At 41.5% G+C, this 26,237-nt stretch overlaps 1 long non-coding RNA gene across 1 annotated transcript in view; it reads right to left on the minus strand.

Annotated features, from left to right (window-relative positions):
• LOC102549557 (uncharacterized) overlaps positions 1–11,133 on the minus strand; it is a 185,486-nt gene extending 174,353 nt beyond the window's left edge. The window contains exons 1-2 of the long non-coding RNA XR_010057159.1: positions 6,618–11,133; positions 4,831–4,938 (exon numbers count right to left, since the gene is read on the minus strand). This is a non-coding gene — a long non-coding RNA (uncharacterized LOC102549557). The remainder of the gene's footprint in view (positions 1–4,830; positions 4,939–6,617) is intronic.
• Between the last annotated feature and the right edge of the window lie 15,104 nt (positions 11,134–26,237).

Raw genomic sequence — 26,237 nt, forward strand, 5'->3', positions numbered from 1 at the left:
TGGATCAGTTGGTTTTATTTCTATAATAATCCCATTTTCACAGGAGCTAGGAAGAGCAAATCTTCATCAATTGTTCAGTTTTGTCTATGGGTTACCACTTTCCCTGCCTTCTCAGAGGTCACACTGAAAATGGCCATAGTTGAGACAGACTGAGGTCATGATGCAATGTCCAAGAGAAATCGCTCAAGTGCATTTGACATGTCTACTTGGGAGTACATGTGGGATATCCATTCCCCTCTACTACTCACAGCAAGTCTCAGGCAGAGTCTGTTAATAGAATAGGTGAGTTTAACAGTGATGCCAGTTCACATTAAGTACTACTGTGGAGGAATCTGAAACTATGAATGTAGAATCCACAACAGGGATCAGCCTGCTCTGTTCCTATCCCCACAGTGGGGCAGTTTAGTCAACCAGCAACTGAGAAAAGAAAGTCTGACCCCATGCTGTCGACGAATACAGATTTTATTTCAATACAAATCCAGGCACTATGCAATGCATTCTGGGAAATCATGCAAGCTAGTCAGAAAAGCTTGGTTTTGAAAGGAAAATAATGGGGGTGGAGCAAGAATTAAGCAAACAAATAACAAAGTGAAAAGGTACAACAGAGTGACATGAAAAGGAAGGGAAATTTAACAGCTGTTTTAGGTGGGTGACATATTACCTCAATCTGCACAAGATGTAGAAGCAGAAATAATGCAAACAAGCATATGTGGACAAGCTTAGTGATTAGCCTACATAAAAGCATGGGGAAGATGACAATCAGAACACTCTCGAATGGGCTGGAAGAATATTGCCTGGGATAGAAACCACACCATCATTGTGGCCTTGCAGACAGGCCTAGACATGGAGATAGCATTTCAGTGGACAGAGGGAGAGACAGGTAGATAGATAGGCCACTGTAGAGAGTAGCATGGGTGAAGCCCAGAAGAAGCAAAGCTTCTCAGGTGTCTAGGGAACAGTAGACCCATAGTACCCGTGCAGACTTTTAGAGATAAGTGGTGTGCAACTTGAGGTCTCTGAGGATTATCAAGGCAAATACTAGCATTTAAATTCAAAAACATATAAAGAAATGTATAACATATGCAATTATTGTGAGTGGAGCATTTGATCAGAGTTTAACACTCTCAGTTTCTCGTTTTAGATAGAGTTCTTTAAGGTGACAGTGTTCAAATGTTTAGTGTTATAGAGAAGCTATGGAGAAACCGTGTTCAATGCTCATACCCAATCTAGTTGCTCAGAATACCACAACAAATGCTACCCACCAGTCACTATCATCTGAAAGCATTATAGTTAAATAAAGCCCATTTCTCCTCCCCTGAAAAATTTCAAGTCTCACAAAGACAGAAACAGGTCTAAGGGTTTTTGTTTTGTTTTGTTTTGTTTTGTTTTGTTTAATAATCATCTCTACCCAGTGCTACTGCAGTATCTGGAACTTAGAGGAGATGTGATCGGTATTTGTAGAACTCAATAAATAAGGAATGGAAGATTTGAAAGCTGGAGAGATGCATCAGTGGTTTGGAGCACTAACTACTCTTTCGTAGGACCTGAGCTCAGTTCTAAGAAACCACACAGTGGCTCACACTGGTCTATGTGAGCATTACATGAGATGGAATTTGTGTCTAATTTAAAAAAAAAAAGTTTAGCCAGCCAGAAGAGAAGCAGACATTCTTTTCCAATGAATAGATCCAGGAAATTCATCACCACAGGAAGCACAGTGAGTGCCCTGTGCAGAGGCAGAAGCCAAAGGAACCAAGACAAAGCAGTGTGAGGTGTTAGAAGAGGTGAATGTGGCCAAACAGAGAATAGTATTCTCCTTTTTCTAAAAGTGCTTAGTTTGAATGAAACCCAAGCAATGGACCGATGGTTTGGAAGATAAGTTATTCTTCTAGCAGGATGGGCAAGAAGAGGCAAAACTCAGGAAGAGAGAATTCCATCCTTGAAGCCCACTCTTCTTAGGCAGCTGCTGGCACTCACCCGCCTCTTACTCTACGTGTGCTGGGGAGCAATCCAAGCCCTCAGCAGTTCTGTCTTCCCCAACACCATAGCCCCCAATCTGTAGAAAGCAAAGCTTCTTGGGCTACATCAGACCCCAGGTCCAACTTAGAAGCCTCAGGCTTCCCTCCGTCTGCCCTTCCACCTCCTCCCTGGTAAATGGACTACAGAGACTTCTCACTCACAGTCCATTGTTTGAAAGTTTGTGTCATACACATTATTGATCCTGCCTCCTGCTTCCAAACAGAATCTAGATGTTGAAGCACTCCTTTAATCAAAAGTAAATTATGTACAGGCCATGCAGGTCATTCAAGCCAGCCTCGAAAAAAAGGCAATCCATCATTTACTCCTAAATGTCAGTGGAATCTGGGGGTCGATACAGGCACCAATGTGGATTATGTTTATTATTTTTCTGTAAATATCAATGCTGAGAAATTATTGGAGGGAGTATATAGATGCCCTGGGAAATCAGAATATCACCTGGGAATGCAGTTGGATGGTAAGTTCAAAAAACAACTGGGATGCATGTTAGGGTGGTAGAATCCAAAACTAATCTAGGTAGGTGGTGGGATGGTGAGATCTGATCCTAACCTCGGCACATAGTTAAGTGGTCAAGGCTGTCTTAGTTACTGTCCTATTGTGAGGAAATGCCATGACCAAAGGTAACTTATAAAGAAAGACATTTAACTGGAGGATTACTTACAATCCAGAGTCATGGCAGAAAACATGGATAGAGGCAGGCAGCCATGGCACTGGAGAAGTAGCTGATAGCTCACATCTGTTGCAGAAGTTTCAGGAAGAGAAAGGGTAAAGTGAGAGAAACTAGGTCTGGCATGAGCTTTTGAAACCTCAAAGCTGATATCTAATAACACTTACTCCAATAAAGCCACACCTACTCTATCAAGGTCATATTGCTTAATATTTTCCAAATAGTTTTACTAACTGGAGACCAAGTATTCAAACACATGAGCCCTTGGGGGCCATTCTCATTCAAACTACCACACTGTCCTTCAGAAGTCCAGTAAGCTTTTGGATATGCAATACAAGAATCATTAGTGATTGAGGGTACAGAAGTCAATAGTAAGGCCCAAGGCACATGGGTAGATACCTGAGGTATATGGGTAGATGACCACGGTGCACTGGGTCTAGGCTAGATTTGGCTGTAGTAACAAATGATTCCCAAATCTCTGAGGTGAAAAGAGATTTTACCTTTTTCAGTTGCCTAGGTTGAGTATTTTTCTTTTGTTTGTGTTTTGGGAGAATAGGTTGTGAGAAAAATTCACTGTGTAGCACACATTGATCACAAAGTTGTGATCTTGCCTCAACTGGGATTACTGAAGTGTACACATGCCTAGCTAGCCTAGCTAAGACAGACTTCACTTCCTTTCATGTTTCTTATCCATCCTGGATCAAGGAGTGGGATGCCTTGTCAGTCATGTGCTTGCTTTTCCTCTTAAACAGGTGATGCTTCACTCAAGATGGACAGTATGACCTTGCAGTGGTGAAGAGGAGGAAACCATACACAGTTATCAAGCACTACTCCTAATTCTCACCGAGACCCCAGGTTTGGGGGGTGAAAGAGCATGTTAAAATAAAGCAGACACGTGGCAGAAAGTTACTCAGCAATATCCACTGGTATCTTCTCAACCCTTTCCCAGATCTGAAGGCTGAATTTGATCAGAGAGAAGATATGCTGTCACTGTGGGTCAGAGATGTAGAAGGATGACTATATACTGAGTGGGCTTTTAAGATTAGTGTCGAATGTTATGAGTTGAGGGAAGTGATAACACCCTCCTGGAGGTGAGATATTTCCATCGAGTGGCTGTAAAGACAGTATATGTCTATAGATTCTCACAGGATCTTGCAGTTCTGGAAAAGAGAGAGAGAGAGAGAGAGAGAGAGAGAGAGAGAGAGAGAGAGAGAGAGAGAGAGAAAGTAAGTCCCTGGGGAGAGAAACAGGAATCCAAGCTACCTACTGTAAAAATCTCTAGGTAATGTTGTGGTCACCTAAAATTGAGTATCCAAAGTCACTGCTACCTCCTTTCCCAGAAGTCTCTTCCTTCTCTTTTCACCTTCATCTCCACAAGCAAATTTGTGGAATTTCTGTTCTAGATGGGGTAACATGAGACCCCACACCTAGAGCCATTACTCACACTATCAGAAATCCTGCCCTCTCATTTGTAAAACAGACACATTCAAATTCAGCATCCATTAGGTCTCTATTCAAACCAAGCTTTCGGCTTTCTGAAGAAGTCCAGCCATGAACAACAATTACTCTCCTGTGAAAAAGACAACTCTAACCAGAGGATCTTAGACTTTTGATAGCCATTTGTGCATTCTTGTGTTTTATAGGGTTAATTCTACAAAGTTCTAGAATAGGAAGGAAAAAAGTAAAAATAGAACGCATGTGAATTATGGGAGTTGTTTTCATATATTTTAAATAATTAAAAGAGGTGAACTCAACTCAGATTTTGCAATTTAATGTCTGGAAAATTCTCATAAGCTCCTCAGAGGATTCTCCTCAAGTTTGCTTGATAGCAATGGGGACCACTAGCACCTAGCTCCATATCGTGGGCTAGTCCCCATCACTGGGAAGAGTTGATAACCCAAACATGTGCTCCATGAAAACCTTAAAACAAACACAAGTCCAGCAGAGAGAAAATGATCTCACACTAGACTCCATTCATAGCCACTTCCAACTTCACTCTTGTCTAAGAACTTTTCCTTATGTGTGTCTCCATATTTCTCTCTCCTCTATCAGACAACATAGGTAAAACAGTGGTGCACACATAATTCTAGTACAGGAATTCCCTGATGCTGTAATAATCTCTTTCCTACCTAGTGTCCAGTCTTGAAGGCCAACTCCTTACAGGGAACTTCTTCATAGATATACAAGAAGCTTTGGTCTTCTCAACTCTGTAGGTTTGAACCAAGACTGGAAGGACTCTTTTACCCTCTTTTGTTAAGAAAAATAATAATTTGTAAAAGGTCACAAAAAGTGTGTAGTCTCATTTGTGAGTTTCCAAAAGAAATTGCATGAGATTTCCAGAGAGTCTGACTTCAGGGACGCTTAAGAACCAGGCATTGTTCATTGCTGTTTAGAGAACATGCTACATTATGTCTGCTTTCTTAGTTTTAATTTCTATTTCTGACTTGGATGAAAATGATAGTAACTGTTTCCAAGATCACTTTAACACAAAGCTAATGGTTAGAACCACGTTCATTAAACAAATCTTTGTCCAGTGATGCTCAGATTGACACATATGTTTTCACTTCCCAAAAAACTTAAAGCAGATAGAAAATTCATTCTTGTTCCACTTTCCTCTTGCTAATTAAGAGGTATTGTTCATTATTATTATTATTATTGTTATTAATAGAATACTAGATAGGACTGGAGAGATGACTCAGAGTTCTTGCTGCTCTTGCAGAAGGTCTGTGTTCATTTCCCAGGACCCCACATTTGGCAGCTCACACTGCCTGTAACTCTGGCTACAGGGGCATCTTATGATTCTGCTCTGTGAGCACCTATATGTATGTGTGTTTGTGTGTTGATTTCATACATATATATTACACATTATATATTTTAAATTATATAATGTATTATTTATACATAATATATATAATCAACACACAAACACACATCCACATAATTAAAAATAAATCTTAAAAATATATACTAAAGGCAAGTGTTCCAGGAGTTTATCTAGATTATTTCCTCCCACAAATCAGTGTTAGAAAAGTAGCAATTATAAAATAAATGTAGCAGAGTAGAGAACCTTAGGAAAGAGCAGGAAAGAGGAGGTTGAGCAGACTTGGCTTCCGCCTTGGAATTCTAACAGATCAGGTGCAAAGGCTTTCTAGCATGACAGGGGCTCTTAGATGTAAGGCACATGCGCATGTTAGGCACAGCATACTCTCCTTGCTGTTCTCAGCGCTTCTCTTCAATCACACATAGACTTTTATCACAGTTGTTTTCTGTGGGAAAAATGCCACCTTTGGATTCATCTGAGAGTGCAGGAGGTGCAACTGAAGATCAGTGGACTAGAACAAATAAATTGACTGGAGGGTCCTTGAAAAAGTCCTCAAAAGGAGACCGCAGGTAGTGCTCATACATGTACCTCTGTGATGCAGATCCTATGAGCATACAGGATGTGACTGCCCAAGATGCCGCAGTTGATATGGGAATCGCTCTGCTAGAGACTTCCTCCCAGACTCAAGGTAGCTCCTTACCTGGCCGGCTAGAGCACTGCATGTTCTAAGCTAAATGGTTCCTACTAGAGAGTGGTAAAGAGAGGTTGCTGGCTAAGGAATTAGACCCCTGTATTCTTGGGGAATAATTGGTGGCAGGCATTTTTCCTCACGCTGCTCTTCTTTGAGTTCAGATAAACAAGTTAGTTGCCCTTTTCCTTCCAGATGCCTCATGGGGTTCTACCACATCTCTGAGCCCTAGAAAATGTTGTCAACATACCAGGAAGGGGGTGGTGTCCCTCGTTTATGTGTATTTCTTCAAGTCCAGAGTACTTCTGACCCTTGAATAGGACTTCTATCGCTGTGAAGGAGATGACTCTCCAGGTTGCTTCCATATTGACTATGTGCCCCTTGAGGCACTTCCTCTGAAAGGATACAGATGTTCTGTGGCAGAAGTTTTTTCAAGGGACGTGCCATCTAGCGGCTGCTATAGTTAATTGCAGCCTGCCGCTCAGCAGGCCCGTTGCTAAGGGCAGCAGCTGCAGCAGTTCATCTCCCTGTCTGAGGCAGAGAATCATGGGATGTTTACACTGAGAGCGACCTCCAGAGATTTCCTGTCAAGACATCTGCCTCCAACCAGCACGAACAATATGTCTTATGCTTATAGTGTTGTAAAAAAAGAAAAGAAAAGAAAAAAACAGTTACAAATAGTACCACATTTTAATTCAAACACCAGCCCCATGAAGGTTGATGTAATCATTATTTCCGTTTTAGAGATGAAGCTATGATCCCTCATACTTTAAGTTTCTTGGGCACAAATCACAATATCTCCCTCTTAAGTCAACCATTTGCTGACCTCGGGAAAATATGTGAGCATTTAGAGATTTAAAAGAGACTTATTTACTCCATCCCACATCCGAGTTTTTTGCTGGAAAATCAGGCCGGTGTTAGGAGCTGATTTTACATAAATAGCTTTGAGTCATGAAGCAAGTTTATTCTACCTATAAATTTATCTCCAAATTTCTCTGTCAATGGACAAATCAAAGGGTGAAGGGATCAGGAAGAGTTGCCATGGGCCAACTATGAAGAGGAGGGCTGAGTCCAGCAGCTGGGTTGGTGAGGCACCTGGGAATGCGGGAGAGCAAAGGGTATCAGAAGAGGACTTGTAAGAAGAAATTAAACCAGATAGAACAGTGATGTGAAGTCACTGGGCACATCTAAAGTCCCTGCTTTATTCAGCAGTCTTTGGGGAAGGAAACGAATTAGCCAATAGGGTCATCAGACAGCCTAATGAAAATAGTGTTTGAAAGTGAGGGGGTAGGAATCTACCATTCAGCAACCATTAGAGTCTCTATTTTCTCACAGAGGTTGAAAGCTCTGGGTCTGCATCCTCTGATCTACTCTTGTGTGCATATTTTTTTAAGCATGTTTGTGTGTGTGCAGGTAGATGGGGAGGGTTCACGTCCACATGCATATGCATATGTGTGAAAGCCAAGGTCAATGCCCTGCGTCTTTCTCTGTGGCTGTTCACCTTATATTTTGAGAAAGGGGTTTTCACAGAATCTAGAGCTCATTGATTTGGCTAGCCTGGTTGCCTAACTATTATCTTGGATGTCTTTGTCTTTGCCTGGGATTACAGGCCTGCACAGTCAGGGTTAGGTCTAAGTGTTTAGTGACTGAGCCAAGTGCCCCTCCAGTCTTCTTACAAAATCTTGCTCTGGCTCAAACCACCTATCATCTACTTCATTTCATCCTCTCGGGTGAATGCTGGAGGACAGGGCTCTCAGCAACCTGTACCATCCCAGGGTAATCTTAGGCTAAGGTACAATCCTGTGGGCTTTGGCTTAGAAAGGGAGGCATTGCCAAGGGAGGTCTCAACATGTAGGCTGCAACAGCAAGCCAGGAGGTTTGCTTTTCAGATCATTTGCTTGATAAATGAAAAAAATACCTATTTATAAAGGAAAAGGGCTATATCCATATTTTGGGAGCTGTAAGGGACAGTTTCTTGGATTGAAGAAAGACAAGGATAGGAGTCTCTCTACACAGACATAACCTCTCTTCTGAGTTCTCTGAAATCATATTCAGAGATTTCATACATGGAGGTTGCAAGGAAGTATCCGTTCCTCCAGCAGAAGGCTGTCTATGGTGCCAGATGAGTCCTAAAGAGGAAATCAAGCAGGATGTAACCTCTGTGGTACTGCTCTAAGAATTGGGAAGCCAGAGAAAGATGTTCCTGATGCACTACATCGGGGGATGAGCTGAATAAGTCACATGTGCAGTATCCCCTCAAGCTCACTCCCATGCCTCAGCCTGATAATCACTCCAGGAGGACAACGGAGAACCATTTCTGGGTTCATTCCTTTCCCAGATCCCTATCAGGCAATATGTTGAGCTCTTTTCTCATGAATGAATTCCAGTCTGTTTCAGCTCACAGAGATACCCTCTTTTCTATTAAGATCTTAGGGAGTCTGTAACCTCCACTGTGGGGGATCAGAAGGAAAGCAAGTTCTTGAGGGGAATGAAAAGCCAGAAAAATTTCTCCTCATGCTGGTCTCCCTCTTCATGCTCTTCAACACTCAGAGGAATCAGTAAGTTCCTTCCTCTGCCATTCTTCATAAAGCACTTTGAGAATATGTTTTCAGAGCCAGCCAAGATGATGGTGATGTGTTGTTGATGCTGGACTTCAGATCTGGTGACTCATGTGTACAAGCTTTGGCTTGTCTTAGCAGCATACATGCCTTCAAGGGCATGGCAACAAGATCTCACATTCATTCATAAACCTTGTTAAAGGGTTGGTTATAAACTAGACATTCTGTGTAAATATTTCTATACTTGAAGAACTTTCATGATCATTCCCAAAGACTGTCCTTCAATACATCTTATAAGACTTGCAAGACCCCCATGAGTGCTGGCATCTGAACTTACTATTTTTACAGAGACAAATGTGTTTATCTTTCTCCCGGTATCACGAAGCACTTCTCTCCAGCTTTAAATCAAACATCTGGCCCACCCTGTCCATAATGCCTTTCCTGATTTTCCCCTGCCAAATATTCATGCCAACATATCGACTTTATTTCCAATGCTGCCAGCTTGGTGTTGTGGTAAGAAAATAAATCTAATATGAACCTGTGCTCAAATTCATTCTTCACTACTCACTAGATTATTAACCTTGCTTAAGGCCTTTTATTCCAGTTTCCTCACAAAATAAAAGGAATAATGAAGGCGTGATGAGAAGACCACAAGCCCCCACTTAAGGGAGGGGGTGCAGTGTCTTTGGCGGTGTGCCTTTATGTAAATGAGACACAGAGATCCTATGAGCTAAGCAGCAATGGTCCAGAGAAAAATCTCTCTGAAGTCTGGAGTTGTAAGAATAATGAAGTCAAAGGAGGAGGAATGGAATGGGAGAGGGGAGACAAGGTGGGGAGAAGGAGGACTGGGAGAAGAGGAATGAGGGGAAACTGCAGTTGAGATGTAAAATTAGTTAATTATTAATAAAACACCACCAACAACAACAAAACCACCAACAAATAATAAAGTGTATGCTCAGCTGTAAACTATGTTGTCTGTTCTGAATGAAAAGATGGACATATGAGGTAGACAAGAGAAAACAGGAAAAAACAAAACAAAGCAACAACAACAACAACAACAACAACAAAAAACAACCTAGTTTGGTATGGAGGCCAGTCAGTTTAGACTTAGTAGAGAAACAGAAATTCCCATGCCAGTCAGAACTTTCTTAGCAGCCCTGGGAAGCAGAGGCCTGAGAGAAAATTTAATTCATCACACTGCCCGAGTCAGGGTGACTCTGGAGACAGCTGATGGCTCCGAGTATCTGCCAGTAAGAACTTGGCATCAACTCGGGAGTCCTTTAATGCAAAGGGCCAAGAAACGACTAGAAGCTTGTGTTGACTTCTTCATGAAAATTTTTCAATGAAAATCAAATGGTAGGAAACATGCAGATGGCCCCTGGAAGGACACTCTATTCAGAGTCTAACTCGTTCCATTCCTGGAGGATATCTTCTTGCATACAGAGTCTGAGCACCAAGTTCTTCCTGGGAAGCTGCCGCACAAAGCAGCTCTACCTCCTAACAAAGCTGCCCTGTTGGAATGGAAGGCTGGGTGCAGACATCTCTTGCACCAAGGAAAGAAAAATGATATGAGAACAGCTTGGATGGGACGATATTTCAGGCATGGCTAGCTGTTAAAAATGAGCTAATTCAGAAGAGGCGCATTTAAATAAATATAATGCAAAGGCACAATGGCACAAGATAATAGTTCTGAACGGGGAATTCTAATGACTTCAAGCGTGTCTCACAGGGCAATTAATACACATGGCCAGGCTGCAGCAGCACTAGGCAGAGAGAGGGAAGAAGCAGGTCTCAGCAGAAAGGGGGAGGGGGAGCCACAGCAGCTGACAGAAATAGGATTTGATTTTCTTTGCAGAAAGGAGTAATGCTTACAAATATAATAAAAGAGGAAAATAAGTGTGTCAGGTTTTTATAATTCAACTTGTAAAATTCAGAATGATTAGTTTTTGAAGAGGGCAATTAGTCCTCTTTTGCATATTCATGAAGGTTTAATGAAATGGGGTTGAGTTTTCACCATTCTTTTCTGGTTACCCCCTTTAACAATCCTGCCCCCACCACCACCACCACAAACCAAAAACATATCTGATACCCATCAAAGGAAGCCTCCTTTCACTCAATTCATGGAACAGTTTTTCTGCTGATTGCTACAAAGAGATGCCCAGGGTTCTCTTTTAAAAATTATTTATTAATAAAGTCACTGTAGCAAAATGTAGGTATGTGAGGTGTGTGAATCTGTGTAAATGTTTGGTGGCAGAAAAATAGGAGATTACTAAAGGCAAGAGGCTGACCCCTCACCCAGACAGAGGGCCAAATGGTTGAAGACAGAGAAGACAGAAGACAAAGAAGAAAAAAGTCAGGAGAGAGAAAGAGGACAAGAGAAAAGAGAAAGGAAAGGAAACAGAAGGACCAGAGGGAGGGAGGGAGGGAGGGAGGGAGGGAGGGAGGGAGGGAGGGAGGGAGGAAGATGATGAGGGATGTATAGAGGGAGAACAGAGAGAACTAAAAGAGAAGAAGAGAGAAAGGAGGAAAGGGGAAGGAGGAGGGGGAGAAGGGAGAGGAAGAGAGGAGGGGAAAAAAAAGAGAGACTAAGAAAGCCACAGTCCAGTTCAGCAAACGCCTAGGGGACAGTGTTAACTCTACCAGCAGATATATTTTTCTCTTCTTCTGTATATGCTTTGCAACGGTTTCCAAGGGCAAGCTGATCTAGCAGCCTATGAACAAAGAACTTCTAAAGCAAGACAGCCAAAAACCACCTCAGGACGGAGAGACTCTAGACTCTAGCTGATCTAGCTGACTGCCTTCTTAGTACACTGATTTCACTTGTAACTAGGTGTTTGCTTGTGTTTGCTTTAACTCAGTTGCTTTCTTGATGTTTGCTACCAAGAACAACTTTGGTCCACTCTAGGCTTCCAGTCCTGGCATTCTCCCTCTTTCTTGAAGCAGCTTAAAGTTTCAGGGCTTCCAGACACTGTCTTCACTTGGGTCTACCCATTGTGCAAATGTTTTAAAGTGTGTTTCCTGTTTCCTTCCATTCTTTCCTCTCAGGAAGGCCTGAGAGAAGTGACAATATTAGCAGCGTCAGCATACTGACGTGTGGACTGCTTTTTGTCTATACTAGAATTTGCCCATGAAGCCCTCAAGACTTAACCAGAGAAGTTTCTTTCTGCAATGAAAGGCAGTGGACACAGGGACAGATGACTGCTCTAGGTTCTGAGAATAAGGGGAGGTTAAATGTTCTGTTATAAATGTGGCATTTATACCATCCCCTCTCAGGTCTGGGAAACACTGCAGACGAACAGGGAAAGAATGTAAGAGGCAAAAGACAGGAGGATGTGCAGTCATTTTCTGGACATGACATAACAATTTGAATTTAGAAAACAATGCAACTGTGTTTGCCTTCCCAAATTCTGCACACTCAACAGCCAACCATGGATGAGAGTCTCAAGGGAACCAGGCTTCCTACTGAACTAATGGCTACTATTGGAGGAATCACGGCTAGTGGTTTCACAATCACTGTTTAGTCCACCCAATCCTCCTGGGCACATAGATTTCCTGGAATACAACCACTGGGTTCCAAAATAAAGAAGAAAGTGCACACACATGCACACACACACACACACACACACACACACACACACAGAGAGAGAGACAGACAGACAGACAGACAGACAGACACACAGACAGACACACACACACAGACACCACACACACACACACAGAGAAAGAGACAGACAGACAGACAGACAGACACACACAGACACCACACACACACACACACACACACACACACACATATGGAAGTTATAGAGATAGGTAAAAGGGGGTGGAGTAGTGAGAATAATCAGAATACACTGTGTACATGTAGAAAAATGTCAAAGAGCAACTTAGTCATAAAAGATCCTTAAGACCAATAAATTCATTGGTCACAATTCTAGTCAGAGGTAGAACTGACATTCTCTACTACCACACTCCCAACAGCTTTGGCTTCCCAGCATCTAGATTGTGCATACTATTACGGGAGAAGTTCCTATTCTTTGTAAAAAGAAAATGCTTTTTTTTTATTCTGGGAAAGAGAAGGAAAATTGGACCAAGGCAGAAGAATGCAATATGAGAATGTTTATCACCCTTAATGCCCCTTCCATTAGGGGCAATGTCATTAAACATGGCACGCTGCTCCTTTCTCTGTGCCTTCTCTTTGGCTTCTAGCAGACCACCACAATCTTGCATATGCTAAGCAAATGCACTATGTGAGCTGCTTCCCCAGTCCTGTATTTAATTCTGCTGTTCAGCCTTAGGAAGCCTACATTATATTTTCCAATTCCATTAACAACAACTACAAAAAAAAAGTTAGCATTTTGAACTTGATTTCCTTTCATTGCTTTAAAAACTAAAAGCAAGCAAACAAAAAGTGTCAGCCACAGGAAACGATCAGCTTTCAGTGTTAGTCCACTGAGGGCCTCCTGGGAGTAAGTCAGAGTGTTGATATTTGCAGACTTTTTACCTTGAGATAGTTCCCAACAGGTAAGGGTGGGTATCTGTGAAGATGTGTGGGCATGCTAGCCTTGTGATTTAACCACCTATAAATTGTTAAACACTTAATAGGAATGAACTGAGATCTGAATGTGGAATCTTTAAAACCTCAATTTGGGGTCTAGGCCAGTGAATATGGGCCCTGGACACACTCCCCCCGCCCATCTCTCTCTCTCTCTCTCTCTCTCTCTCTCTCTCTCTCTCTCTCTCTCTCTCTCTCTCTGTGTGTGTGTGTGTGTGTGTGTGTGTGTGTGTGTGTGTGTGTGTACACGAAGGGCTATGTCTATAACAGACTCTTTGATATCAGCCACTATCTTGAAAATCATAGTGAATAGCACCTGCATTGATGTAAGATCAAAATTAGCTGCTAGAATTCTTCCCTAAATGACATAGACTATTTACCCATATTTTCGGTCTATAATGTACCATCTTTCAGACACACTGAAAACTGAGAAATTCAGTTGAAATCGGGAAGAACAAATTCATTTGACCTATAAATTCCTGCTAAAAGTTCCAACTTGGTGCAGAGTATAAGAAGGGTGGGCATTGGAACTCTGTCCTTTCCCTGCTCCCTGAGTGCCCCTGCCCAGAGTCTCGGACTGCTCTTTTCTTCCTGCCACCTCTGCACACCTGCCCTGGTATCGTGTTGGCTCCTTGCTCTGCCTGCAGAGAATTCATACTCTCTCCAAAGGTAGCTGCATGCTATCCTCGTGAGGAAATAGGACTTCACAGTGCATGACCGTCTAATTCATAAATAAATATTACACGTGTTCCCAGGCGGCCCATTAGCCAGTTATAGCAATCAGCATCTCAACCAATTAAAACCCTTTCCAAGACTTAAGTCTGTTGGCTCTAGGAAACGAGAAACCTAATAGCCAGGCAGATATACCTGAGTGCAAACGGCACTCTGCGTAAGGAGAAGAGAGACCTGACTGAAGGTGGAAGGGGAAAGACACAGGGGTGTGTCTGTGAGGTTAATACCCAGAATGAAAAGACCAGGGGAGAAGGTGGTTTTACTCACCCTGTCTGCACCAAAGCATGCTTGTAGTACAACCAGAGTCAAGAAGAGCTGTTCAAAGTGTTTTTTGTCTTGGTTTTTATGAGTTTTTATTATTATGTTTTTTATTTTTGGTAGATTCCATGAAAGAAGTGCCCTGTCTTGAGTGTTCTATTTTCATGGCCCATCATACTGCCTTTTTGGCATACAGTTGTTAGCAATTTACAGTGAAAAGTTTGGGGCCAGATCAATCTGCATAGGTCACACTGGGCCACATAGGAACTCATTGTTTTAAAACAAAACAAAATTTAAAAGATCATCATCATAATAATAATAATAAGTTAAAACAGTCAGTCATCATTTCCATGGTCTGATTGTGTCAGATTTTACGTGTATGGGTGCCTAAGAGAATCACAATCATGAATTCTGATTTGGACTTCTTAATTTCCTTAACCGCAAACACAAACCAAGAAATCCTGCCGAATTTTCTCTCTGCTCAAAGCCTTTCCCAGGGAGGCAGATTCCTTCAGTACTAGGAATCCAATGCTTTTCAGGGACCCAGTCCAGGGGACAGTGGAGGGTCTGGGATTCCCACCCTGCTGACTGCCAAGAGGTCTGGCTGTGCTCCCAGCAAATGTATGTATAGGCCCTCCCCCATCTCTCTACAGAGCTGCCAGGACCCTCCACATGGAAATCTGCTGCCTGTGAAATTGTACTGGTACAGCAAGGGAAGGGAAGCGCAAAAAATAACTTCCCTAGACAATCAGAGCAGATTATTTTAATGAGGGTTTGGAAATGGGAAACAAATGATACCAAATTAGCCTTGCTCTCGTTAGTCAACCATGTGGTGAAGGCCTAGGTCTTTGCCTGACTCAGCAGTGGCTGAGCTCAGGAGGCTGCCTCTGGCTTCGGGAAGCTCCTCACAGGAGACCCCCCCCCACATCCTGACAAAGAAGACACTTCAACTCTCATGGCTCCTTTCAAATCACTTCAAGGCTACAGTAGCCCATATCTTTACAAAAGTTGCTCTGCCTAAAAGCTCAGATACATGTAGGAAAAGGGTCCCAGAGCCAGCTTGCAGGGCAGAGTGGCAAGTGACAGAAACAGTTCCAATTTCCCAGGTGCTACTCCAGACCACATGTATTCCATTACGACTAAAAAAAATAAAATAAAATAAAATAAAGCAGTTTCTGTGCTCCACCTCACTGTTTAGATGATCAGTCTTGTCTCCTGCTACCTCTGGGATAGTCAATGGAGGTGGGCCACTGGCCAGGTGAGAGATGTGGAGTGTGGAGGTTATTACTGTAAATCCACGTAGCAAGTCTGGTTTTCTGAGTCTGGGCCTGGGGTCAGGGGGCGAACAGCAAGGACTACAATAGATTATTATATTAAGCAAACAAAATTGTTTCCCCGCTGGAAAGAAGGAAAGTCATTAACTCAGAAGGTCCAGTTATCAGGAAAATGATATCACATCTGCTGTGTATTTTGGATTGCAATTTAAGAGGGAAAATTGGAAGAGAATGTGATATAGGGATGGAGGGTATAGATTGACAGCTGCAGTGGGGGGAGTCTGGAGCACAGTGCTGTGCCTGCTTATGTTCTCTCATATATATATATATATATATATATATATATATATATATATATATATATATATATCTGCCTACACTGTTGATCTTTCCTTCTTTTCCTAAGAAGGAACCTTGTGAGAATTCAACCCATTCCAATTTATAAAACTTGAGCCTTAGCATGTAGGAAATTCCTGGGGTCTCCTGAACAACTGATTATTAATTTTTGCTACTTTAGGGGTTACTGTTTTAAAGCCGTTTATTGAAAGAATGATGGAGATAGCAGAGAACTAAGGAGGTATTCCTGACAGAACTGAAAAACTTGTGTTAATTATTCAACTAAAATGTTTTGGCTGAACACATATCGTTTGCAGAACACTAGACTCTATAGCCAAAGGCAGCAATATAAATATGACCCAAGTGTACCCCGAAATTTCAGAATCAAAATGAGCAAACCAAAGGACACATACAAGAATAATTCTGACATATCTAGACTATGGATGATCTCAGTCACTGAAGAATCTATGCTGTGCCATCATTTCTCAAACACTCCACTCCTGATTCTGCTTCCCACTGGGGATGAGTCAACCATGAAGCTAATCCATTTTCATTATCTTTTTAGAGTAATAGTTTGACTTGGTAGAGGTCTGTTCACTTATAAAACTTTAAACTGTACCCACTCATATAACTACATTGCCAGGCAACAGAGCCACATAGGGCTGAATCCATGAGGCTCAGTCTGCCCTAGCCCCAGGAAATGTGTTATCTGGCTCCTGAAAACGCTATTGGCTTTCTGATTCTACTAGGTGGCCTTGGTTGGAAAATCTGCTTATCTGTTTCAGTCTTCAATGCATTGGATTAATTTATTAAGGCATTAGTAAAGTAAGTAGTATTGAGTAGGCAGGCAGTTCTGCTCCAAAGAGTTATGAGGGATCTAGATTGGCTACTGAGCACTTTAACCATCAATATGGGCCTTGTAGGTTAGTCTTTAAGGTAACCTGATGCTGTTTTGTCTCAGGAATGGAGCAGAGAGAAAGAGGACAGAAAAAAAAGTCACATCAAAAGCTCCTAGTCTGAGAAGCCCCTACCTGCTATCACATAATGCAGGTAGGGCAGAAGATACCCAGAGGCCCAGGTACTACCACAATGAGCAAGTGTGTGGTGGTAAGATGGGAGAAAAGGGGAAGTGGAATAGTTTGTGTACTGTGAAGAGATGAAGAACTGTAAATGAGAGAGTGGTATTGATGAGAATAGCCTGCTTTGCCAACTGAGGCCATGGAGATGCCCCAGCTTGTGTTGCCACTGAGAGCCACATCTAGCTCTTGGTCCTGCTGCAACAGGGGTCTGTGTCTGTGCATGGCCCATGATACTACCAAAGGCCACTTTAGGCTATGGTCTGGGGCCATGTTGATTCTGAGGGCTTCCCAAAGCTGCCCCTACCCCTTACCAGAGCAGTGCTGGAGACCTGGCCCTGGTGGCAAGGGTGGAGGAGAACTTTCTTCAAGCCTGATGGCCAAAAGTTGGCCCTGCTTCTTGCCAACTGCTGCAGGCAGGAGAACTGGATTCATCCTCCTCTGAGCAAAGCCAGAGAGCTGGACCTGATATGAGTGAAGAGGATTGGTGGGCTGACCAACTCAGCCACCCACCAGGCCTAGATCCAGGGCTTTGAGATGGCCCATCCCAACATTTATCCCATCTATGAACTGCAGAAATGTGAAAAGGGGCTGGTCCTAAAGAGCCAAAGCCCCAGGATCTCCATGAGACAGGGAAGCAATAGGATATCCAAGAGGAGTCCCAGCGATGATCCAGTATTTTTGGTGTAGCAGAAGCCTTGAATCAGACCAATGAACATTTGCAAATAAAGCTGTTTGGGGAAAAGGTATATTGTGTGACACACAGTGACACACCACAGCTTCCATGGTGAGATTTTTAAAATTAATTAATTATTTATTTATTTATTTATTTATTTATTTATTTATTTGGTGTTTCCTTTGGACGGATTGCAAGGGCAGAAGGTGAATATGTAGGGATGGGGATTTGAGTGAGATTGGGGTGCATTATGTGAAATTCACAAAATATCAATAAAAAGTTAAAAAATAATCTTCTGGTTCAAATTGGTATTATATGCAGAGAACTAGCATATCCACATTCAAAGGAGATTGGAAAGCATAGGCCAGGCAAGGGAGCTCATCCTCCCAAGTAAAACAGGACATTATGGTAGTGGGATTCAGTCACCATCACAAAATGCCCATGGAAGCAACTTAAAAGGAAGAACAATTTATTTTGACTCAGTGTCAGAGGTTTCTGCTCACAATAGAAGAGAAGGTATGGCAGAGCTACTTGCCTTATGGCAGCCATGAGTGGGGAGTTCACCCCCAACCCTAACTCATCCTCTGTGGAAAAGCCCTCAGAAGCACATACAGAGGTCTGTGATGGGTAGTTTTAACTGTCAGCTTTACACAATGTAGAAAATTACTGAAAAGAGAGTCTCAGAGAGGGGCTTGCCTACATTAGATTGAGCTATGGATATATATATATATATATATATATATATATATATATATATATATATATATATGGTGTTGTTGATGTTTTTTATTGTTGATGTTAATTGATGTTTTACCTAGCCATTGTGGGCAGCACCAGTCCATGGTCTTGGACTCTGGACTGTATAATAGTGGGAAAATCCAGCTAAGCACAAGCCACTGTGCAAATTTTCGTTTACTTCTCTTTCCTCTCTACTGTGGTTGTGATGTGAGAAGCTGTTTGACATCTACACTATAGTGGATTGTAACATGGAAAGTTGTGCTTTTGTAGAAATATTTTATCACAACAACAAAACTGAAATGAACAGGTTTGCTTTACCAATCTTCCTAGGTGCTCTGGAATCCAATCCAGTTGGCAATCACAAATAACCACCACAGATTCTATTACTAAAAAGAAAATGGAGAAGGAATAATGGGAGAAAATTTCTCTCTTCCATGCCATTATACCAGTGAAAGCCAGAGAGAGAGTGAGAGAGAGAGAGAGAGAGAGAGAGAGAGAGAGAGAGACTGTTCATTTCCCTCTGTTTCTAGTGTCCATAGTCATGAACCAAATGGATGTTTTCTCATTCTTAATTTGTTTATATTTGAGTGCTATAGTTTTACTGGAAGCCTCAAAGCTCTTTCTAACCTTCTACCTTTAATCAACATTACACTTGCTGGGTTTCTTTTGGGATTTATCAAGTGTCTCTCTCATATGCAGCCACAATAAGAAGCAAAGAACCTGGTGTCTTTGGTCAGACCCTTTCTCTTGTCTACAGCTCCTATTTTCAGAGACAATGAGATCCTGAGGGTCAAGTAGCTTAAACATTGTTTAATTCTGCAAATCTGAGACCAGAACACCAGCTGGGCTGAGTTCTTGCTGACATTCCTCCTATTGGTTTATATATGGTCATATCATTCAATGGCGGGGAGTGAAAGCTGTTGAATCCCTCTACTGACTATTTATAGACCTCTAATGCCACTAAGGTGATTTCCCTCATTTCCTAATCATCTCCTGGAGCTCTATCTCCTAACTCTTAAATTTTGGAGTTTTATGGAGAGTTAAGCACTGTTCATAGCACTCCAGATGTCTTGCCCCTCACTAACTCCCCTGCTCTTGCCCACATCTACCTTAGTTTGTATTTGAGTCTCATTGCTAACTTAAAACTGGTCCACTTTTGACCTTGCACCCATCATGTTCCTATTCAAATATCTGCTTTCATATAAAAATATCATTTGGTTTACATATTTACCTATTAATTTTTCCAAATTCTAATCATCAACTACCTGTGTGACAATGGACCAACAATAAAGGTATGGTCATAAACTGAGAAGTTTCTGTAGTCACAGGCCTTATCTCATTGGTGGAGACAGGCCTTTTTAAAAATGTACTAAAATATATTTAGAAAGACAAATATTACAAAGACAAAAATTGTGAAATTTTTGGTATCAATCTGATGACATGATGTCAAACCTGTAACCTAAAAGAAGACAAAGGAAACGTAACAGCCTTTTGAGCAGAACTCAGCATTTGAGAAATCCTGAAGTAGAGAAGTGTGTGTGTGTGTTGGGGGGGGGTGTATGGCACTAAGGAATGGAGACTTCAGATGAAGGGAGGGGATAAAACAGAGTTCTATATGAGGACAAAAAACTCAGCTTTGTGAGATGGAAACATCCCGCGAGGGGTGGATAGAAAGCAGGACACTAACCAGAAAAACCCAGCTGTATTACCAAGAAAAAAAGGTAGCTTGGTCCAGGAGGAAAACAAGATCGATAGGACTATACAGTCTTTCTGGACAGGGACTTGGTAAAGTTACCTTGTGTTTGGACTAGTACTAGCCAGTTCCACATTATATATGGCTGCTTTCTTTCTCTTGAATGGGAAAAATAAAGATTTGTGGCAGAGACTATATGGCCAACAGAACTAGGTATTTACTCTTTGACTAGGGAAACCATTGTATGGAGCCCTGCTCTAGACGATAACTTCAAAACATAGACAATCTACCTCTCTTCACTTTATCCAAAGTTTAAAACTGCCTTTCTTCTGTATGCAGTGGAAATTTCTCTTATTTATTTAGGGACAGTGAGATGGACCAGGAGGTAAAGAAAGGATCTTGCTGCCAAGCCTCACAACTTGAGCTAGGTTCTTAAACCCACACTGTAGAAAAAAATGGCTTTTACAAATTTTCCTTCAACCTCAACACACATGTTGTAGCATATACATGTACATTAAAATAAACTAACTGGTGTACACATTTTTAATTCTAGTACTCTGGAGGTGAGGGCAGGTAGATATCTGTGAGTCCCAGGACAGTCTGGTTTACAGACTGAGAATCAGACCAACCAAGATTACATAGATCCTGTCTCAAAAATTAAAAAGTTGTACATTTAAAGGAGTATTTATTTTTTGTTACTTGACAGAGGGAGTTCTGACCATTTTTCACATCTAGCCTTTTGAGCAATACAAGAGATCTTAATAAAATCATATCTTAGGGCTGGGACTGTAAGTTGGAGATGTAAAGGTTCTGGGTTCCATTACTAGCACTGGAAAAAACTTTCTTAGGGGAGTTATTCTTTAGTGGGAGGTGGAGGTAGACTGGAAGCGATGAGGAGACATCTGAGGTTAGGCCAAGTGAACATGCTAATTGTCTTTAGATGAATTTATTTTGTATGCATTAGCATTTTGCCTACATATATGTATGTACACTGTGTTTGTTCCTGGTGCCCGCAGAGCCCTAGTAATTTATCTCTATTTCTCTGGAGAGGGGAACCTTTCCTTTTCTTTTCTTTTCTTTTCTTTTTAAATTGGATATTTAGTTAGGGGAACTACTGAAGGAACTGAAGGGGCCTTACCTGGCATCAATGGGAGGGGAGGCTCTTGGTCCTGTGAAGGCTTGATGCCCAAGTATAGAGGAATGCTAGGGTGGTGAGTGAGTGGGTGGGGGAGAACCCTCATAGAAGCAGGGTAAAGAGGGATGAGATAGGGGGTTGGCAGAGGGGAAACCAGGAAAGGGGATAACATTTGAAATGGAAATTTCTCTATTTAATCAGCACAGGACTAATAGGATCTTAAGAAGAACATTCTGTGAACTACAAGACACTAAAGGACTAGAAATTTGAGAAATGCTGGACTTCTACTAGTGCTGAATGGGATGTCAACTAGAGAAATCTTGCCCACTAGGACTTTTCCATAGGAAGACTTGTCATAATCTCTACTTCCAGATTACCTTGCAGATGCAATAGTTGGGCCCTGAACATTGAACTCATAATTTACAAAATTATTTCTTCTCTCAAGGAACATCATTCACATCCTATCGTGGCTGGAAGGCTTTTTAATAAAACTGTCTAAAGTTTTGACTGTAAAAAGAAACCCATGGAATAGTCTTTCCATTGCTTCTTTGTTTTCCTGGAAACTTTTCCCACAGAGCAGGTCTGTTTCTAAGCAGATTCCTCTTTTGGAATGTTCATAGAGAGCGGCACTCTCTTCCCTCAGTAAGCCAAGCTCCAATGATCCACATTGTACAATTTGCCAGAGATGCTCTTAATTTAGGATGCTTGCTCAGATTGTATGCCCCCACTCAAAGCACAAGGAATCTTTCACTCAAGCTGCAGTTCAGAAGCACTCGTGTATACTCTGCCATGCTTTGTTTTGAAGCCTGCATCCTCTGCATCAAGCTTAAGGGAGTTTATTTGCCTTCTGGGCAAATGGTCACTGTGTCCCCACCCAGAATGAAAGCCCATTTTTAATTCAGGAAAAATCACCGCAATTCATTTCAGAGGAAGTTAGTGTGAGAAGACAGCAGAAGTCCCCGGCTCTCATTTATGAAAGAATCAATTGAATAGGCACAAATGAAACATCCCTGGGTACATGGAAATTTGTGATCACCTACTACGGAGGAGGCTGAGTGTGGAGGGAATAGCTTGAAATCCAGATCTCTTAATCACAGGAGTATGGAGAATTTTTGCACTCTTAGGATTAAAGTCCAAGTCTGGAAAGGCCCCTGAGGGACTTTGTGAACTCAATGATTCTGATCCAGGTAAACACTAAGATGCTGCATATCTGGCCAGATCTGGAGTGATGGTTATGATACCAGTCCATGGATAACAGACCATATATCAAGGGCCTAACTACAGAATCCACAAATTTGTTTCATGTGTCTTTGTGGTTTCAAGAATTAAAGTTAAATGTATTTATCAATTGCCATTTAATTTCTACACCCTTTCTCTGTGTTTTTCAGGCTGAAGGCTAGTAGAATTCCAGGATTCAGAATCCAGAAGAGAGCTACAAAGGCTTAGGGGAATGCCTGTGTTGTCTAATGGAAGCAGAGGGGTTTATCAGAGAACTTACAAGGGTTTTGGGGCCCGTATACCACTGTGGGTCAGCTTGATTGTTTAGATGCTGAACTTGAGCCAGATTCAGCTGTCAGGAAAGCCAGGGGGAGAATACAGCTTCATCTCCTGAGCCTTTGGTTTCCATCTGTAAAAATTTCTCTCATGTTTCTAGGAGCCCTGAACAACACTGTCCATGTGTTTTATGTTAGCCTCTAGAAGATAACCCTGCACTAATGATTCATATGAGAGCAATTTCCTGGACAGGGCTCATTGGAAGGACCAGGAGAGTAGCTAGAAGTGATGCATAGTAGGGGAGAAAGCAAAGAAAGTGAGGATTAGTAACACTCGCATGAAGCCATGTGCATGTAGTCATCAGCAAAGAAAGGGAAGACTATGGCGAGGCTCAGGCAATACCTGCTACATCATGGGGAAAGTTTCAGCATGGCTGCTGACAATCATCAATTATTAGTAAAGTATCCCTCTGTTGTACACAGGACATACAGGAGATATGACATCATCTAAGAAGGCAAAGACAAGGTAGAAGGAGATAGACATCCCAGGGAACACTGGACATTGCGCCTTAGAAGACAAAGATAGTTCTAGGACAGATGGAGATATAACATTACATGAGGAAACTGGGATCTAGTTAGTGCAAGCCCTAAATGATCAGAAATCCTGAGACTCTATATTGTTGGGAAAGTGGCTTTACCAAAGTTCTCTTCGGTCCCCAGAGGCCTAGACCAAGATTGAGCATAGGAATGTTTCTATGTATGAGTGACCACACTTCACTGCTGAATCTTTACTTCTATATCTTAGTGGCTTGATATACAACTGGATATGAGATGAATAAGTATAGAATCCAGATATCTGAACTGATCCATAAACCTGTGTATAAAGCAGGCTGTAAATGTTAAATCACATTCTATAAGTTCATTAACCCTAAGCATAATCTGTCCTTTCCTCTGTGAAAAGTTACCAAACATAGTGGTTTTCTATATCTTTCATCTTTTTTGAAGATGTATGAAGTGCTCATATAGCTGCTATCTATATCTATGTTACTGTATCTCTTATTTTCTCCCTCCCATTTGCTCTCTCCTCCTTTCTCTCTCCCTCCCTCCACACCCTCACTCTTTTCTGTTCTCTCTCCTACCCTTTCCCTTTCCTCTTTCCCTCTATCTATACTCCCCTTTATCCTCTCCTTGCTCTTCCTCTCCTGCCCCTCTCCCTTCCCCTCATTTGCCCCTCTCATATATATGTATATATGAAATTATATTATGTATATATAATAGAGGGATATTATGTATATGCATATACATAATATAATTTGTACATTAAGAAAAGGAAAATGTATCTTCTTCCTCTGCTTTTAAAGACTATAATTTTTTGGCTGTATGGGGTGGGACAAAAGGCAAAATCAATTGTATTCATGTAGGATTCTGATGCTGCTAATTACCAAGATATGGCTAAGGCCATTATTTAAGCAATGGTTTGGCTCATTTAAAATTCCTTTGTTTTCATTTTCAGAAGAAAGAAAAGGGAAGAAAGTCAACAGGATAAAAGAACAAAAGAAACTCCCATAGCAGGACAGGATCTTTGCCAGCACATTTAAGAATCTACATTGTGCCAACTGACAGGCAGAGAGGAACTGGGTAGTGAATAGAAGAAATGGGAGGAAGAAATAGGAGTCAAATGATGCCTTCTGCATGGATGGCAAGATGTCAGAAATGATGACATGCTGAATGCTAATTTTTTTGCTTCACTTAGTAAGACAGTTAGGCCTGAAAGGTTATCTATCTACAGTGGAATCAGATGTGGATTTAGCACTCCAACACAGTATTCTTAGGTGGTCTGCCATGCTTGGTAATCCCAGGATACAGGAATGTAGTAGGTGCAATTTATTAAACTGAGGTGAGGTCCTACTTAGTTAGCTAGGGTTGGCCTTACTCTAATGACTCCTATCTGAAGAAGATAGGGAAAGAGGAGGGGGAGGGGAGGAATCCTTTGTGTTCAGAGGAGGCCATGGCAAACAGCAGGTAGAAGCTCAATGTGATAATACAGATGAAAGATGTGAGAAGAATCTGATGACCAACTCTAGAAAGCCACAGTTGCCTCCTTTGGGCACAGTCTACTCTGAAATCAGACAGTGAGGCACCTGTCAGCAGGAAAGTATTACAGCAATGACGATTGGAGGACCCAGCCTCATTGATGTAGCTAGAAGTCAGGCCCTCATCCTCACTTAGTGAGCTTGAGAATTTACACTGCTGTTCTGGGTGGCAGCAGAGACTTGAGAAGAACTGACCAGAGGAAAGATGCAGTATTAGTTATAATGCTATGTTAATTTCTAAGGATACCCTAAATAAGTCCAGTAGCTTAAAAATAAAGTTTGTTCTCCCATATGACTCTGTTATCAAGGTATCAGGCAGGCTGACTCTCAAGGAGTCTGAGGACAAGTCTACTTCAAGTATCTTCCCTGGCTTCTGGAGATTAGATAGTTCTTATGATCCCTAGATTTGCAGTAGCATCATGCCAGTATACATGCATTGTTATACAGCGATCTCCTGATAAGTCTCTACCTCTCTTCTTCCTCCTCATGCTTCTTCTCCTCTTTCTTTTCCTCTTATTCTTATTCATATTCTTCATTATCTGCTTCAGACATGAAGCATTAGAGTAAGGCCAAGCCTAGTTTGGTAGGACTCCATCTCAATTTAATGAACTGCATCTACTGCATCCCTATATTAGGAAAAAAAAACAGAGCCAATGATATATATATATATATATATATATATATATAGCATATATAATAATCTATTTTTATAATATACATCAATACAATTTGCATTATCTCTAATATATAAATGTTTTATTTATATAACTATCTTAACTTATTTATATCTATATAATTTACATACATCTTTATATATCACTAAATCTATACCTACATCTATAGAAATTGGCTTACAAAATTGTGATGGTTGAGAGGTGCTAAGACCTGAATTTGTGAATCTAGAGATATGGAGTCCAGCCTCAATCAGAACCTGGAATCTCAGAGGATCAGTGGTCCTCAAAATTGGAAATGGTCAGTGTGCTAGCTCAACGCAGACTGGCAGAAGCTGCTTCTTTACTCAGAAGAGGCCTGTGTTCTTCAGACCTTTAGTTGACTGGGTGAACTAATTGTGTGGCCATTCACATTACAGTAGAGAAATTTGCTTTGTATATATCAGCATATGCCCACACAATACATGTGAACTCACAACACATGTGCACTCACAATACATGTACACTCACAACACATGTACATACAACACAGGTGAACTCACAACACAATTTTGTGGGTAAAAGCAGAAACAAAGAACTCTGAGAGACCAACTCACCGTGTTCAGACAAATCCAGAAACTCTAATGGAAAGCCAGCAAAGTCAGAGGTCATGAGAGGACTCAAGACTTCCTACTGGAAGACCTTCTCTCAGATAAGGATGTAGATCAGCTATAGGGTGATATCTGCAACTTCATCCAGGAAA

The sequence above is a fragment of the Rattus norvegicus genome, chromosome 13 (genome assembly GCF_036323735.1).
Source record: "Rattus norvegicus strain BN/NHsdMcwi chromosome 13, GRCr8, whole genome shotgun sequence".
NCBI lineage: Eukaryota > Metazoa > Chordata > Mammalia > Rodentia > Muridae > Rattus > Rattus norvegicus.